The sequence below is a fragment of the Lynx canadensis genome, chromosome D2, assembly GCF_007474595.2.
Source record: "Lynx canadensis isolate LIC74 chromosome D2, mLynCan4.pri.v2, whole genome shotgun sequence".
Taxonomy (NCBI): Eukaryota; Metazoa; Chordata; class Mammalia; order Carnivora; family Felidae; genus Lynx; species Lynx canadensis.
In genome coordinates, this window is record NC_044313.2 from 38451246 (window position 1) to 38470453 (window position 19208).

The window sequence follows — 19208 nt, forward strand, 5'->3', positions numbered from 1 at the left end:
GAGAGACAGAGACAGAGAGCAAGTGGGGGAGGGGCAGAGAGGAAGACATGGAATCCGAAGCAAACTCCAGGTTCTGAGCTGTCAGCACAGAGCCTGACATGGGGATCTAACCCACAGATCACGAGATCATGACCTGAACTGAAGTCCGACGCTTGACTGAGCCACCCAGGTGCCCCGCCCCTGTATCTTATCCATGGCACAGCTCAACGAAGCATTGTCATAATCCAGGCTTCTGAGCTCACTGTGTCAAGGTACTCAAGCTCCACCTTGACCGCCTTCGAAGGTCACAAAACCCCAGCTATGGAAATAAAATGAAGATGGAGGTATATACCTTTCCAACAAATTTGCTCATAGATTTCTGGTCCATTGAAGTAAAACATTACCCACTGTGTTCAAGAATGTATCTACAGGTGGGGCGCCTGGGTGGCTTGGTCGGTTAAGTGTCCGACTTCGGCTCAGGTCATGATCTCACAGTTCATGAGTTCAAGCCCCGCGTCGGGCTCTGTGCTGACAGCTCAGAGCCCGGAGCCTGTTTCGGATTCTGTGTCTCCCTCTCTCTCTGCCCCTCCCCTGTTCATTCTCTGTCTCTCTCTGTCTCAAAAATAAATAAACGTTAAAAAAAAAAGAATGTATCTACAAGTTCTAGAATTATTATCGGCAACTGAGATGTATGCATTTATTTAATACATTTACTAACGATTATAATTTCAAGTTTGTGCTTGGTGTTTGATGGCAGGTAAACAAAACATGGATATTGAGTCAGTCACAAGGACTTTAAAATAGATGATAATGATTTACTTGTTAATTGGTGGGATAATACTTTTTTTTTTTTTTAAGTAGTTTTCATGTGCAGGATGGAACCCCGATCTGGGACTTGAACTCATGACCCTGAGATCAAGACCTGAGCCGAGATCAAGAGTTAGATACTCAACCAACTGAGATACCCAGGCACCCCTTGGTGGAATAATTCTTTAATTTATTTAATGGCTATTCATCCATTCAACAAAGCTTTATAGAGAGCACTGTCATGGCAGGGCATGTGCTGGGGAAGACCAAGATAGGAGCAAGACATAGTGCCTGTTCCAAGGAAGCTCAAGGTGGGGAGGCAATCTTAAAAATATCAATATGTATTGCTAGGCATGAGAAAAGACTTGTGGAATGAACTCGATGAAGTAAATTTAATCCAGGCATAACTGAAGCCTAGTAGACTAGAAGTTTCTTGAAGTCATGCAGGTGGGAGATGGTAATTTAGACTACAGTAATGGTAGTGGGTATGTGCCAAAGAGACGTTGGCAATTCCCAGAGATATTGAAGCAGTAGCAGCTATGGAACTAAGTGATTGGAAGGGATGGGGGTAGACAGTGAGGGAGAAGGAGAGTCGAGGGTACAGACCATGCTGCTGAATTAGAGAGGTTGGTAGATGTTGGTAGAGATAAAGATAAGAAAGAAAGTTTATGTGGGAAGTGTGTTTTTGTTTCCTCACATGGGCTGGTTAGATTCAAGTGGAAATGTTGAGAAAGTCTGAACTTAGGAGAGAATCTGGGCTGAGCATCTAAGTAGAGAATCATTTTCTAAAGAGATGGTAATAGAAGCCGTGCAATTGGAAGAGATCACCAGAAAGAGTGGTTCGGGGCAGAATGGAATAGTTTAAGGCTTACCAAAATTTAGAAGAAAGCTTGGGAAAAAGAGTATGGGGGATAAGCGAAACAGGGACGAAGAGGGAGAAGAAAAAGTAGTAAGAGTGTGGCGGTAGGGAAGCCAAAGAGAGTATTTGGATTAGAAGGGACGAGTCATTTCTTTTGAACACTACTGAAATGTAAATGGTGATGTGTACCAGGTTCTTAACTGATAACTTCTATTTTCTCTGAGTGGCAGGAGAGAAAGTGTTCTGATGAGAGTGAGTTTCAGAGGTTTGAGAACAAAATTTCTGGGCAACTTTCCAGCCTAATGTAGGAAGCAGGATGAGATAATCTATGTAATGTGCTTTGAATAGTGCCTGGCAAAGATTAAGCTCTCAGTAAATGTTGGCAACTATTATAATGGTACCAAATTGTTCAGCTTTGTGGTTTTTCTCTAACAGTGATTAGCACCTGGAATATAAACACAAAAAAAAGTTGGGCAAATGCATTAGTTCTGAGGGGGATTTTTCAAGAAGTGAGGTGGAAGAATAAGGGAGTTGTGAAAATTGGCAAGTGTGACAGAAATATTGTTCTGTGGAATCTTAACTGGATTAAAAAAACCCCACAAAACAAATGAGAAGACAAGAGAAGGCTGCTAGATAATGAGAAAATAGACAGTTTCTGGGCCAGAAAGTCTTGATGATGTTACCACACTGGTGCAGTGGGAGTAATTAAATGAAAAAGACTGTAGATGGAAGGTTGAGGAAGTGTGGGATTTGTAAATTTTGGACTTATGAACACAACAGTAATCGGTGATGACAATGTTTTGGGGAGACAATGGAAGCAAGTTGACCAAGTAGAATGGGGTGAAGGTCACTGAGCTTGTTGAAGGACTGAGAACTCAGGTATAGGGCCTGAATGTTAAAGTCACTCAGGAGTGGCAGGACTTGGAGGTAAGGGAGTGACCAGGAGGCTGGCATATGGCAGAGGTGGTAGCTGGAAGTGGGTGATCTATCTTCGGCTGTTTTCCTTAGAAGGCAAAGCTTGAAGCAGAGACTTGAGTGAAAGTTCTTTATTGGGACCCTAGGAGTAGGGGTAAGGGTCAGGGAGAGTGAAGCAAGAGAAGAGGAAAAGCCGTATGTTATGCCGGCCACTCTATCAGACTGCTGGTTGCTGGATCCCATGGGACAGTTTAAGGAGTCATGTGAATGGGATCTCAGGATCTCCTCTATGGGGAGGAAGAGGGAAACATTTATCCATTGGCTCCCATCCCCATTAGTCAAAGAACCCCTGATAGGGTGTTATTGCCGCTAAATTTCTGGATTGAGCATCTGTGTACAAAGTAGGTTGGACAAAGAGAAACACCGAGGCAGGAAATGAGAGGTCCATAGAGTGATGCTTCCAGGTTGTACCTGCATGAATGAAGGATGTCAACTCCTACAGAATACTGGCTGCTCCATGTGGCTAAAATAAGAGGGAGGTGAGGCTGAGAGTATCTGAGAGGATGCCCAAGAGGTGTCCATTGAGGCCATCCCTTGTCCCAGACATATCTGCTCATTTCACCCATTCAGTCCCATCTGTCACAAGGTCAGCTTCAAGGCAGTGGCTGGCAATCTCTATAAATATTTAATTTAAAAGTATTATTGAAACAAGCTATAGTCACTACTGCAGCTCTCTATGTGGCAATAACTAGTATTCAATGAATATCCCTCCACCATCCATTGTAGATTTCCCTCACCCTTGGCCAACACTTGGGCTGGTCTGGGTCACTTGCTTGGAGTGGGAACTTTGACCTTCTCACCCAAAGCATCGAAGTCCTTGGTTCTCTTGCCTTGTTACCTGAAAGTTGCTGCAACTTACTATTTACCATCATCACTGGCTAATGGAAACCTCAAGAGATGTACCAATAAATCACCTGGGTTCCATATAGGCCCTCCCTGAATCCATTACATAGGAGAGGCCCTAGCTCCTCAGACCAGTCAGGATCCAGAGCTCCCACCAATAACTCCTCTTTTTTTTTTTTTTTTTTGCCTACTGATTCACTGGCATTAATGGTCCGAAAGTGACTAGGTGAGAGTTCCAACTTCAAGTTGAATAGAATCTTTATTGTGTTCACTTAGAGAAAATCTCTCCCCTGACTATCACTGTGCCATCCCTTGAACCAGGGTCTTTGATCTATCAAAGCCCAAGGCTGTAGTGACAGGAAGCACAGATTCCACGTAAGGATCAGTAACAGTGAAGGGAGAGGCCAGACTGACTTCTGTACTTTGCTTGATATCCCCGATCCTCTAATCAGCTTGTTCTGGGCTCTGACCCATCAGCCAAGCCATCAGCTCTTCCCAGAAGTGGTGGACTTAATACCTCAGACTACTTCCCCATACAAACTTACCAGCCATAGGGATTCTTGATCCTCTGTTCACCAGGAGGATTTTCCTTTACTCACGTCCTCTAGGAACCCTGGAGGGGATGGAAAATACAGTAGCAGTCTACTTCAACTGGTTAGCACCAGCTTATGCCAACTCAGGTATGGGAGCAGGCCTAGGTAGTTTCTCCTCTGGCAGCTGGTGGCAGGGAAGCTCCATGAATCCACGGATGCGAGCAGAAGGAGAGACACGCGTGCAACAGTGCGGGTGACATGGGAGACTGGGCCATCTGGTTATGTAATGTTCTGTTTCCTTTGGGTCCGCGTAGATCCGATCTTGAACGTACCAGTTCCTCTGTGTACGGAATTGCTGCTGTGTCCACCCAAACTTGTGACATATGGGGCATCCAGCCCCAGATCCAGGGTGCCTTGGCCTCCCCTGGCTAGGAACTGGTTTTTACCAGGGCCCAGTGACATGCCTGGAGATGTTTTTCAAATAGTGAGTAGCTTTCGGCCATAGAAAGGTGACCACCTTGGGGTCTGTGAGCCAGTTCTGCTACAGGAACTTTCTGGACACTCTGCGGAATCCTGTTCCACCAGATACTGCATTGCCTAGGGAGCAGGGCAGTTTGCGTTCAGCTGGACTGGTGGTGGAGCCTTTTCTTGCTCTGGGCCCCACTCAAAATTGGCAGCTAATTGGATCATCTGATAAATGGATCATATCAATACTTCTAAGTGTGATCTAGGCTGTATCCCAAGTCCATGAAGCCTAGCAAACATCATCTGCTTTCTTCGTGGTGGGAGGTACAAGGTGCAACAGTGTGCCCTTTACCTGAGAGGAAATGTCCCAGCATATCCCAAACCACTGGACTCTACTGGATTCACCAGGGGGGAAAACCCTTGTGGGATTTATCTCCCATCTTTTGGCTTCTCTGTGTCTTATGATTGCATCTACAGTATTTTCAAGTCAGAGAACTCTGCATTTCATACCTCTAAACGGCCAACCAAATTGTGATTTACACCATTAGGCTTCTCAAAGGTCAATTCATTTATTTCCAGCTGAAAAATGGGACTATTAATGTCTACCCTATACTTATCACAGTGTTATAATGAGGGTCATATGAGGTAATACACATAAAACACTTTAAACTGTAAAGCATTGTTCAAATATTAAATGATTGATATTATCTTTTTCTTTCTTCCTTCCTTCCTTCTCCCTCCTTCCTCTCTCTCTTTTTCTTTCTTTCTTTCTTTCTTTCTTTCTTTCTTTCTTTCTTTCTTTCTTTCCTCTCTCTCTCTCTGAAGGTTGAGAAAGGAGAGAGGAGTGGATTAGTGGTGTTCAGAAAAATCTTGTGAATTAAGCAAACAAGGGACTGCTCTTATTTATGTAAGCCTGTCCTCAGGATCCCCTAAGTCCTAGCTGGTGACCTGGGATCAGTAACTGAAGGGTGAAAAGGAACATTTCCAAGATCTGAATTTGTATCTTAATTTGTATCTCTCTTCTGTGGGGATACTTAAGTTGCAGCCAAGTTGTAACAAAACTCATCTTGAAAAGAAAGTTCACCAAGTATTTTATGAACTCTGTATTCTGCAAGCCTAGCTGGTTATTCCACGAAGGGGGTTGGGAGGGTCCATGCCCTTGGTGCAGGCATTTGAGAAGGAGGGTAAGGTCCAGAAGCTCTCAGCACTGGCATACTATTTCAGTCTGGGAACTGGGTCTGGATGGATTGGATTTTCCCAGGGTTTCATTGCTCCTTGAGTAGAAGTTGTGCCCCGGAGTAAGCAATTTGACTCAGGAACGGATGGATGGCCAGGTGCATGCATTCTTAGGAATAATGACCGGAGCATCATGACAACTTGATGACAGTGGCACAGGAAGACATTCTATGAGCAGACCTTGGGGATTTAGCTGTAGGAATGCGTTCTGTCCGGCCTCATTTGCACTCTTGCTGGGCTGTACCCAGCTTGAAGATGGGGAGAAGGCCAAGGTGCTCCCTTGCAAGTCGGCTTTCTGGGAGCAACCATGTGCTGGAGATCCAGGCCTTTCTCCTGCGTGCAGCCGAAGGAAATAACTAGAAATACAGCTTCGTTATGGACATTGAACAAGCGTGACTTGCAAGATGCACTTTCAAAACAACATTTATTGTCAGTGTGCTGATCACTTATTTTTTCCTGGTAATATGGGGATCTGAAAGGACGCAGGTAGAGTCCCACAGGTACATGACAGTGAATGTTTAGTGGGACAGGATGGGAGAGCAAAAGTCAAACTATTCTTCTTTCAACAGCTGTGCTTCGTGTTTTTGGGCTGCTGACATCCAGCCTGACTTGATTCAAAAACCTTCTTTAGAAAGCAGTGTAAGTCTTCCTGAGCACTTATCTGCACATTTGGGGTAGTATATCTATCTATCTATTTTTCCCAGAATTAATTTCCAGACTTTTGGCAAAATCATGGCAAGTTAAATTAGTGAGGAACAATAAATTTGTAAAGGGTTAGAACAAATTCGATGGAGTATTATTATTGCCTTTTCTAAATGCAACAATTCTAAAGCTGATCTAGCAAGCTGAGAGTAGTCAGATAAATCTAACAACATTGTCAATATCTTGAGAAAACCAGTTTTCTTTGTGTCACACTACAATCTCGATTTCAAAGCTCCATTGTGCCATAAGAAACAGGGCTAAAGATTTTTCCTGGTGTCTCTGCGGAAATATTATTTTATTGCATTGTAAGGGAAAAAATACATGAAAGAAGAACTTCACATATTTGTAAATGTTCCCAACACTTTTCTAAATTTCTTGGGATTGCAATCTAAACAAGAAAACCCTTAGGAATCATTTCACTTGTGAGCCTGCAGATAGTTCCTGTCTTTACTGGGTCACGGGGCATTTCCTCAGAGACCAGTGGTGTAAAGGCCGACCGCAAAGGCTGAATCAGATGGGTTGGCCAAGCATCCCAAGGCTGTCCTTTATTTTGCTTTTGACTATGGGAAGTTATATCACCTTTACAGACCTGTACTTTCATTTGTAAAATTATGATAGAAATTAGCACCGATTTCGTAGACCCATTGTGAGAATTGATGACAACTGTGAAGTACTTATTAGCGTAGAACATAAAACTTTGAGGGGAGTTGATAAATGACGCCCTTTTCTATTTTTATTATTACTGTAAGGGACATTCATCAGAAGCCGAGTGAGTTGCACTCAATTGAAATTATAAAACGCTTACTTTGTGCAAGACACTGTACCTCAAAGGACTAGAAGGCTATGGAGGAGCAGTGCTAGGACACCTGAGGAATAGAAAAGGCCAGGCACACACATCCAGGTGCATGCACCAGCAGCCTGTGAACCCCCCCCCCCCCCCCCCCATACACACCAACACACACACACAGAGCAGAGCTCCACTCTTCAATATTTCATGTGCTCCCCACATTCCCCAGCCTCCCTTGCAGTGGGTCAGATGTTTTGGACCACAGATTGTGAGCAGAAGTGACAGAGTCACCCCTGTAATGAGCAGGTAAGAGCCAGTGTGCCTCCTCTTTCCCTGCCGTCAGGACCTTGGGGGCCATTGTCCTAGAGCACATAGCTCAAGGTGGAGGGGACTGCCTGAACCCCATCAAATATTGTGCGAGAACTTTGTGTGTTAAGTAACAGAGATATTCGCGTTAGTCAAAGAAGCTAGGCTTGCTCACCCCGTGGCATTTAACAAAACAGGGCTGAGCTCTAGAATGAATTCTGGGCAAAGGCAAGAACAGTATCTGTTGGTTGCTCTTATCAGACAGCTCATATATGGTTGATTTTTCATAAAAAAAGTCATACCTATTAAGATGTACCCCTGGAAAGACCCCGTCGGTGAACCATTGCCGTATCTATCAAGCTTGTGTTTAGAGAAACTGTTTTCACCACCGTAGTGGTTTATGCCATGTTGGAAATCTCTGAGAACTGGACTAGTTTCCCATCTCTTTCTGGCCTTTCTGGTGATTGAGGCTAATGTCCCTAACTAATCTACACATCCAGAGCAAGGGGTGTGGCTTCTTGGAAGAAGACAGGGAGGGGCCTGTGAAGGACCAAAGGAGGCCTGCCCACAGGCAGAGAATATGACAAAAAAGTTGGGGAAGGAAAGGGGTGTAGCTAGACAGTCTATTGAGGACCATTGGAAAATAGCAATCTGTGGGATCCAGGCTCCGGATGGCATCAGACAGGGTCAAAATGCTCTTAATGGTGATTGAGATGAGGGAAGAGGGAAGAGGCTGGTGGCCACAATCGGGCAAAGTGCTTGTTCAGTGATAACTAGCCAGTGAGTACAAATATCCGTTATGTGCTAAATATCTTATGAACACTATCTTGTCCTGATCTCTCTGATAACCTCATAAAATAGGATTGATTACATTTAAAAAAAAATTTTTTTTAACGTTTATTTATTTTTGAGACAGAGAGAGACAGAGCATGAACGGGGGAGGGTCAGAGAGAGGGAGACACAGAATTTGAAACAGGCTCCAGGCTCTGAGCTGTCAGCACAGAGCCCGACGTGGGGCTCGAACCCACGGACCGTGAGATCGTGACCTGAGCCGAAGTCGGACGCTCAACTGACTGAGCCACCCAGGCGCCCCTAGGATTGATTACATTTTAATGGTGGAAAAAAATTGTTGCTCAAAAATGTTAAGTAAGTTGCCTGAGACCACAGAATTATTAAAGATTCAAAGATTCAAATTCAAGATTGTTCAAGATCCGAAAGCAGATTTCTCAGACTCAAAAGCCCTTTCTCTTCTCCTTAGCTTATTGCTGCCCAAGAAGGAAGGCATGAACGAAAGGGTCATTACCCACACTACCTGGCAGGACCACGTGTTGGGGCTTCAGCCAGGAGGAGGAGGAAACTGGGAATAGGTGTGGAGGATGCAGGCCAGATCCAAGCCAGTTTCATTTTCCAAGGGGAAATCTGTTTCAGTAGTTGGGCAATAGCAAACGTTTCCAGTAAACACAGATGGAAGATGAAGGTAGCAGGATTCCTGTTCCACCTGATCTGTTGGGAACCTTGCTGGTGTCTAGGGCAGTGTCTAAGCACTCACTTGGGAAGGGGTCTGGTCAGGACTGGGCAGGGCATCAGTGCTTCCGCCGGGATCCCAGGCAGGGCTCTAGTCCCAGTGCGTGGACTGGGTACAAGTGAAAACGTGATGAAGCACCTGGCACACTAACCAGGGACACAAGAGGGCTCTGACAGAAAGTTCTGTGAAGGCGTCCAGACTTGCCTGCGGCCACGGATGCTAACAGGCAGCTAACAGGATGCTACCAGTAGGGTGCGCTCTTCTGGCTGGTGGGTTTAAGTCTCCAAATACTTGGGCTGCGGTATGCCTACAGCTTAGGGTTGTGGAGAAAGTCAGCGACCCACAGAGGTCCAGAGGTAACAAACTGCCACGTGATTCCAAGCTGCGTGGTACATTTCACCCTGTTTGAGGATCCAGTGCTGAATGGAATTTAGGGCCGTTAGAAGTGAGGACTGAGGGTCTGTAAGGTCGGGAGGTTGGTTGCGGACTAGCATGAAGATGACGATGAAGCAGTTTCCAAAAACTTAAAGCCGGGCAGATGCCAAGAAGGGTGAGACAGGAGATAAAGCGTTAATACTTCAGACCCCTACTGACAGGCTGTGATGTGAATCTCTAGGACCACCACTGAGGGAGGACCTCCAGACTTGCCTTTTGTTCCGTGTAGATACACTGGTCCAGCTTCAGACTTTCTGGGGCAGGACTGACAGTGAAGTGAAGGTTGGCCTCACCCTCCCTGCCTCCCCTCTGCAACCATCTTCTCCGAGACAGGACACAGATATGCTCCCAGCAGCCCCCACGCTCCCCACCAAACTGCTCAGTCTGGAAAAGGGAGACCAGGGAGGAGGAAAGGAGAACATTTGGTGAGAAATGATAGTGAGACAAGGGTTGGAAGGGGGCAGCCGAGACCACGGGAGAAAAAAAGGCTTTCTCCTGGAAGTCCAAAGGCAATGCTGATGTCCAAGGTGCTTTTTATGTGTGTATTTCCTAGGTTCTTGAGTTTCTAATCATAAAGGTTTGCTTGGCCTATTGAATAAGGAGGACTAATGGAACGGCCAGAAGGGCCATGTTTCGTGTGCCACCTTCCAGGAGCTGGTGGGCATGGTGCCTTTGAGAGGTATGTTCCGGGGTCTCCAGAGGAGAGGAAGCTGCAGGTTTGGGGAAGCACAAAGATGTGAGTAGAGCTGAGTAAGTTAGAACTGAGAGGGCGATTGTTCTTTTGTCCAGCCTGCCCTGTCCCACAGGTCCGCACACGTGGCTGTGGAGACAGAGAAGGGTGCAAGTCCCAAGGGAGATATGCTGTGAGTGAGGGTAAAATACCACCCCCCCCCGCCCAGATTTCAGAGACCTGGAGCCAGAAGACAAATGTAACCTATCTCAGTAAGTTTCGTGTATGTTGTGTGTCGAAATGATACTATCTTGGATATATTAGGTTAAATCAATTATACTATTAAATCATTTTACTGGTTTCTTTTTGCTCTTTAAAATGCGGCTACCAGAAAATCTAAAGTTACACATCTGGATTGTATTACGCTTTTATTGGACAACACAGGTCTAGGCTCTTCTTAAAGCTTCAGGAGCAAAATATGAGAACCCATGATGACAGATAGACAGACAGAAAGACAGGCACACACTCATTCACACACTGCTGAGGGTTTCAGGCAACTCCAGCAGCTAGTAGATACATCTGAAATGTTATATGTTCTCAAAAAACAATGCAGACTCGTCCTCAGCCCTTGGTGACTCCTTGCTATTGATCAGTTTCCCCCTTTCCTCCTGGTCATCAGCCCCTCCATTCCTGCTATCTCTGCCTCCCACATATACTTCCTCAAACTCAGCTTAGGCTGTTTTCTACTTTTTAAAATGCCACCATAGATTCAGGGTGTGAGATGTGCTGGAGAAAAGCAAACAAGTACTCGCATTTTGGGAATGAGAAATCATTTTTTCCCAGACTTTGGAAGAGAACATAATGGGGCTTTTCTGCATTCCAGCTGCAATGTTGGATCTGGCAGGCTGGCTGTTCTCTGATAGAATGTGAAACATAACTCAGTGGTCATTTCAATGTGTAAAAAGTTCAGCAGTATTGTTGGAACTCTCATCATAAATCAGGAACAACTTTCTTTAGGGACTCTATTGCCACTTGATTTAGTATTTCCTGGCAGCTTGCCTATCATGGAATGAAGCCACGATTGCTTCCTACACAAAATGTTATCTGCAAAACATCCCGCCAGAAACCTACAGAAAGAACGCTGACCGGCTTGTGGGTTTTGATAATCTATGGCTGCTCTTTGTATTGAGAATGAATTTGACAATGGGACTCATTGTTAAATTGGACAATATATTCCCTGGACCAGCTTCCAAATTAAAATGGGGTTTACACATGTTTTACATACCACTTGTTCCAAAGGATAGAAAAGTGAAATCTTCCAGTTCCAAGAAGAAAATTCAGCAAAATATGTATACTGTGAAATATGAGAAATTATCCTAAGCAACTTTCATGCTAATATGTTCAGTTATGAATACTGGGGCGGGGGGGGTGGGAGGATGTAAATTGCAGAGAGTAGGGGAGCATGACACTCTCATGTCTAAAATGTTGAAGAATTTCCTTTATGTTAGTTCTGTGAGGATGTGCAGTTTCTTACATGTAAAGGAGTAATTGACCTAGGAAGTATTGGAAGAAAAGGCTGGAAGGATCTCTCCTATGCCCTGTCGTTTTGTCTGGCAGTGTGGTGTGGGGGAGGGGGCTGGGAGCGGCACCTGGGAATTCAGTAGATGCAAATGTTGTTCACTTCATAAACCTGCAGTGGCACCAACACCTCCCCCCCCCCCACCCCCTGGAAGACACTTGTGGGCCATGAGCTTAGGAGCTCAAGTGAAGAGCAGTACGATATAAAGAACAAAGACACCTGCCCAGAAAATACCCAACACCCTCCAGAACTTAGAGAAGACATTCATGCAGAGATACAGAGCTCTGTGCAGGGCGATCTCAGAGAGGCTCATTGCAGAGCTCCCTGTCTTCCCCAGGCTGCTGGATTAGCAAAGTTAAAACTTAAGTAAACCTAACCCTATCTTTTCTTCCTTTTCCCTTCCCTTGGGTCGGAACAATTCAGACTAGGGTCTCAACTGCTGCTTCTGAACAAATATTGAACTCCCTCTGTAATGATGAACATGCAGAGTAAAATTGCCAGGCAAGCGAAAGGACAGCATGGTTCAAAAGAAGGGACCACTCTGAGGAATCAGAGGAAATATTTTCCTATGAAATATAATTTCTGCAAGAGACGGGAAATTTTGAGGACTCTCCTGATTTGTGTTTCCAACAAACTTCAAAAGGACAATTTCTTTTATGAAATTTGAGTAGAGAACTATAAAGAGAAAAACAAACAGGCTAGGGAAGCCAGCGTCAAGGTTTTAATTAATGTTCATTTCAAATTGAAGCAGAGCAAACAGCAAAATGGATCTTGCAGCAAACAGGTATGCGGGGCATAAGTCAACTTGGACATCACGAAACTAAGAGACAAAGGATAAAAAGATAAAAATAATGGGAGAATATATAAAAAGCATGGATAAGAGATATAGTTAATACATAAATATTAGGAATTTCGGGAGAAGAACCAGTAAAAGTGGAGCCGTCTTTGAAGAACTATTTGGTGGAAATTTTCCTGACCTAAAGAAAGATGTGAGTTTTCTAAATACCGGACAAAATTAACAATAGGTTATTAATACCCACATTTATCTTGATAATTTAATTTCAAGAATAAAAACAAATTCAGTGAGGATCCAAGCAGATAAAGCTTACCTCCTACTTCTTCCTTGAAACGTGAAGACAATGACCGTTGTTTACCGAAGTGTGAGGAAAAAAGAATTGTGGCCTGAACGCAATAGTCAGATAGAATGTGGGATGCCAGGTGATATTGACAACATCCTTAAGCTAAGAAGTTACTTGATGCTTATCAGAAATTCAAATTTAGCTGGGTATCCTCCATTTTTATTTGCTAAATCTGGCATTTTCAGCCCCTGTGCCCGGCCAGGTTGATATGCATATACCAGTACAGAGGAGTGACATTCTCTTGTATACACAAGCCCCAAAGTACATACCCTATGTGAATGTCCTGAAAAAATAAACTTACTTAAATTATTAAAAAAATTTTTTTTAATGCTTGTTTATTTTTTTTTTTTTAAAGTTTTTTTTTTTTTTCAACGTTTATTTATTTTTGGGACAGAGAGAGACAGAGCATGAATGGGGGAGGGGCAGAGAGAGAGGGAGACAGAATTGGAAACAGGCTCCAGGCTCTGAGCCATCAGCCCAGAGCCTGACGCGGGGCTCGAACTCATGGACCGTGAGATCGTGACCTGGCTGAAGTCGGACGCTTAACCGACTGCGCCACCCAGGCACCCCAATGCTTGTTTATTTTTGAGAGAGAGAGAGAGAGCATGAGGGGGGTGGGGGTGGGGAGCAGAGAGAGAGGAAGACACAGAATCTGAAGCAGGCTCCAGGCTCTGGGCTGTCAGTACGGAGCCTGATGTGGGCTTGAACTCATGAGCCATGAGATCATGACCTGAGCCGAAGTTGGACGCTCAACTGACTGAGCCATCCAGGCGCCCCATTACTTAAATTATTTTTAAATCAGCTGAGTGAGGAATCAAAATATCAAATAAAGAATGGAGAACTCATGACATAAAAGACTGGTGAGAAAAATTGTCAAACAGACAAATACCTTCTCCTCTCGCCCCAAAACAAAGAGCCATTAACAAAATTAATGTAATTCTTAATATGATATTAAAACATAATGAAAATTCCAAAAATAATTTTCAAAAGAGGGCACATGAATAAAAATATTAATTTAATAATGATGATCTAGTTCAAATTACCCACCAAAATCACTAAACCTAGGACTTAGTGGACCAGAAGATAGGAAGGAAAAGCCAAGTAAATTCCTCATATTACACAGGAATAAGCAATTGACACTGGTTTACTTTTGATGATGAAAATTAGTGAAAATAGATTCCAATATATGTATTTATTAAATGTCACTACTAATAGAATAAAAATAGTAGATCTGATTTCCCAAAACCCAAGGGAAAAGTTGAGTTACAACAATAACTACAGTCAATCTAGACAATTAAAAAGAACCATAAAACAAAAGAGTAGAAATAAAACTAAACATAAATCTTGTCAATAAAATGGTTGGGATAAACTCTCATTTTGTATCACAGACTCCTATTGGGTTGAAAATAAAATGTAAATGTTGCATTAGTATACCCAATCAATCCAAAAACAATCAAAATAAGACAATGGCTAAAGATATAATGGAGAACCCAAGCCAAAACAGGAATGGGAACATAAGTAGGAGAAAGGGTGGAGCCCAAAGGCTGATGAAAGATATGATAGATAGCATTACATTTATTCCACTGAAAGAAAAAATCTGTAATGAAGATATGACAGAGTTGTACTTTCTATGATGAATATAAAAGTATCAAATGTAGTAAACAACAGCTTTTAGCAATCCAAGGAGAAAAAGAGAAATGCTATTGTAGTAGGCTATGTTGACATCTATTGGGACAGGTCAAGCACAAAAAAAATGAACACATTTGTAGAGGGTTCAAACAATGTACCATATTTGTATCCCAAGTATGGAGAATGTATAACTTTTTCAAACATACTTCCAATGTTTCTACAAATTGATCACAAAAAATAGTTTAATAGATTCCCAATCAGCAATTAAAATTCCACCAAATGGACCCAGGTTTTTGGTAGTGTGGTAAACTACCCGGTGCTGTTGAGAGAACCTCATGATGATGGTTATTAGCATCATAAAATACTGACCTAGACCTTGAATGGGCCTGTCCCTCTGTACTATGCCCTTGAGTGGGAGCTTAGGGGAGGCCACCACCACATATTCAAAAGAAAAGAAAAGAAACTAGGCTTTGGTCACTTGTAAAAGTACCATTTTTTATCCCCAAACTTGGGTTCTTTGTCCAAGTAGCAACTGTTAACTGTTCAGCCAATGATGGAACCAAAATCTAGTTAGAGTCTCTGGAGTAAATCGTTTCCACTTCCAGCACAAACACAGAAACCCATACTGACCCTCGCTTCTACTCTGGACTCCAGACTCAGTCACTTCAGAGCGCTGCTCACTCCAGAAGGGCTGTATTTCAGAAGGGATGATTTTTATTGCGGCGCCTAAGTTGCTCTGGAAATATTAGCTGTGTAACTTGGGAACGGCACGTCTCATTTTGAGACATTGCAGGAGCATGGGTGATCCTTTCTAGATTTATAAAGTGGTTTAGAAAGCGATTCTTCACTGCAGGAACCAAGTCAAGGGACCTTAAATACTGAACGCTGTTAGTATGTTGCAGGTCGGATTAGGCTTCCACGCAACTTTTCTGGAATGCCGTTAGTACTCCAGGTAGAGCCAATGTGCATCTAGGAGGAAAAATCACTGAAGATCTGCACGGCTGTCAGTGGAATGTTAAATGAAGAGCGTGTGTGTCAGGAGGAATATGTGCATAAGGACAAAGTCACCTGGTGCACAAAAGAGTAAATTATTTTAAATAAGTAGATAAATGGAGAAAGAGCATGAGAATAATTCCTTCACCATACTGCATGGGCTCCATTCTAACCACTGATGTGGCAGTGACTTTGTGTTGTTAAGGAGCTGAACTCCCTGGCTATCCTTGGCCAAGTTAGTTGAGTCTGATCAAAAAGAATGGCACTGGAAAGGTCCTGTAACCTCAGGAGCCCTGTTTGTCCTTCTAGGTCCCCTGCCTGTCAGAGGGTGAGCTGTAATTCACACGCTCCAGGTCTGAGAAGCACACGCCTGTTTACATACATACATGGTCTCATTGAGAGCTCCTTTGAATTTAAACACTTAGCATCAGTTCTTTATAACCGTGTGATTTCATTCCACATGGTGGTGATATTTTTTTCTCCAAATATGGACTCATTAGATGGCAATAAATAAAGCGATCTGGGCGTAGGAAATGCAGCATCCTTCCCCCGGGGTTATTCCAGGGAAGCAAAGCCGGAAGTGAGCCTTGCTATTTCAGGAAAGCTGGTGGAGGCTGTAGTGGAGGCTGGTAGCTGGGCGGCAGCTGTCCTCAATCTTGAAGCTTTAACGGAGGGGAGCTGCCAGATTTACATTGTTTAAACACTTAACTAAATTAGCTATGAAAAGAAGGATGGGAGGAGCCCTGTTTAGTGGGGGAACTTAGGCCTTCTGGCTACACACACACACACACACACACACACACACACACACTGACTTTTCCTTAGACTCTGCCTGGAGGAACTGGGGAGAAATGCGTGCTCCATATAGCAAGATTGAAAACAACAACAATGATGAAAATTTCTGGTTTAGAAAGCTGTATCAGGCAGTGGCTGGTAGGGGTTTTGGGGCTCAGGACCTGTCAGCTAGGCTGAGGTTTGGAGCTGGACTCTGTCTCAGCCAAGCGAGGACTGGTCGAGGGCAGTAGATCTGAAAACCAAAGGATGAGAAGCCAGGGATTCTAGTGCTGGGGACAGGAAACACGGGGGTAAAGGGGCTGCAGGTCTGGCTCTCTGAGGCTCTTTGGAAACATCCCTGGTCTACTGGAGTTTCATTTTTAAATTTTTATTTATTTTTGAGAGAGAGAGAGAGAGAGCACGAGACAAGTGAGCACAAGTGGGGGAGGGGCAGAGAACTAGAGGGAGACACAGAATCTGAAGCAGGCTCCGGGCTCTGAGCTGTCAGCACAGAGCCCAACGTGGGGCTTGAACCCATGAATCGCGAGATCATGACCTGAGCCGAAGTCAGATGCTTAACCAACTGAGCCACCCAGGTGCCCCTCGACTGGAGTTTTAGTTTAGCTACTGCTAATTAGCAGACAATTACATCAAAGAATATTAAATATTGGCTCTTTGTCAAGTTAGAATGGTCTTGAGTGGATGGCCTCAAAGCTCTATCATTGAACTTACCTTCAACATTTAACCAATGGATTGTATGATACCAGGGAAGATGTTTATCTGACATTCTAGTAACTTAAATATGAAAGCATATATGAACTAGAGACCAGAATCATGATTTGAAATAAATTTGAAGAAATGGTAAACGGAGCCAAGACCAACAAGGTGAAGCTTCCTAGAGTGGGTGGAAGATTCTAAAACCAGATTCTAGAAATCCATTTCAGAAGTGCAGTTATAGGAGGATCAGAGTGTGGCAGACGCAACACCTAAAAAACACTCCCTGGTGAGTCACGGAGAGCCAGCACTGTCCTGTGGTGGAGACAGAAACAGCCCGGGCAGCACCCACAGACCCGATCTGGCTCAGCTCCGTGGACCTGTGAACAAGCCCCAAATGAACGCCCGCCTTCTCAAGGGAGACCTTTGGGAAGGGGGTCGGGTTACTGATCCTGGAAAAGAAAAGACTTCGCGAAGACGCAGTCTCCATCCCGTGGAGGACCCTTGAGAGGCTGAACCGCATCTTCAGCAGGTGGAGAAAAGGGCTTCAGTGTTTTAGCCAGAAAAGTCCCCTGGGCTGAGGAGGCGAGACCAAGGCATGTACTGGGTCTGGCTTGACCAGTCTTGGCGTCCGGGGGACCCACCGTCTGAACTGATGCTCAGAGACCGAGATGCGTGCACCAGAAGATTAGCCGGGTCGCATGTTCGTGGCCGTGTGTTCACGTCACTGCACTCCGGCCACGATTGACGCTCTTCCTGTTCCCATTCTGGGGGATGGCAAAGAAACTGGTGACGGGCCAGGGGGCCTTTGATCAAGCTGCATAGGCGCCAGAAACCACCACAGATCCCCAGTCTGTCATTTTCTTCCTAAACTGGGAGCAGAAGATTTTCCAGATTGCCGCTGCCCTCGTCCAGGTTTGTGACAAACCTCAATCCGGGTCCTATTTCTGCTCGTGCTTGCTGGGTGACCCTGCGCATGTTATTTGGTCAGCCAGCATCTCAGTGACCTCATCTGCAAGGCAGGGATAAAAGTGGTTAGCTGGGTGATTGTTGTGAGGTTAAAAAATATAAGTATGCATACTGTAAACTGTATACTCACCACAGGCTGTGGCACATACTGAGGCCCTGGGTTATTGATTGTCACTATACTCACTATTTTAGGTGATTGAAAACATCTATTTTCTATGTTGCCAGCTTTTTAAAAAAAAAAATTGTTTATTTGGAGAGAGAGAGAGAGAGAGAGGGAGAGAAGGAGGTAAAGAGAGAATCCCAAGCAAGCTCTGTCCTATCAGCACAGCCCCAGACATGGGGCTTGATCTCACGAACTGTGAGGTCATGACCTCAGCCAAAATCAAGAATCAGACGCTCAACCGACTGACCCACCCAGGTGCCCCCGATTGCCAGCTTTTTGAAGATGGGACTTAGGTCTTAGGACTTTTTCCATAACACAGAACTGGTTCTAAATTTGGCACACGATAGTTGCCCGAGGAATATTTATTACATAAATGAATAGTCTATATTTTTTTATTTAAAACATTTTTTTAAATGTTTATTTTTGAGAGAGAGAGAGACAGAGTACAAGTGGGGAAGGGACAGAGAGAGACGGAGACACAGAATCTGAATCCAAAGCAGGCTCCCGGCTTTGAGCTGTCAGCACAGAGTCCGACCGGGGGCTCAACTCACAAACCGTGAGATCATGACCTGAGCCAAGGTCGGATGCTTAACTGACTGAGCCACCCAGGCGCCCCTTGAATAGTCCATATTTTAATATAATGTAATAATAATTATGGAAAGACCATCAACATGATGAAGCAGCTTTGAGGTAACAATACAAATAATGAGCAGTTATTAATCAGGTCCTTTGTCTAGACACTTCACAGGCGGTGCTGAATTCTCACAATAACTCTCAGAGAAACTACTTTTTTATTTTATGTTTTTAAAGCTTATTTATTTTGAGAGAGACAGAGACAGCACGAGTGGGGAAGGAGTAGAGAGAGAGTGGGAGAGAGGGGGAATCCCAAGCAGGCTCTGTGAGGTCAGTGTGCAGAGCCTGACATGGGCAAGATCTCAAGAAACCTTGAGATCATGACCTGAGCCGAAAGCTTAACCGACTGAGCCACCCAGGCACTCCTCTCAGGGAAACCACTAACTCCATTTTACAGATGGAGACATTGAGGCTGAGAGTGTGGATAACTCACCTAAAAGCCTATATAGCTTGGATTTGAACCCCCAGCGGTGCCTCATACCAAAGCCTGTGC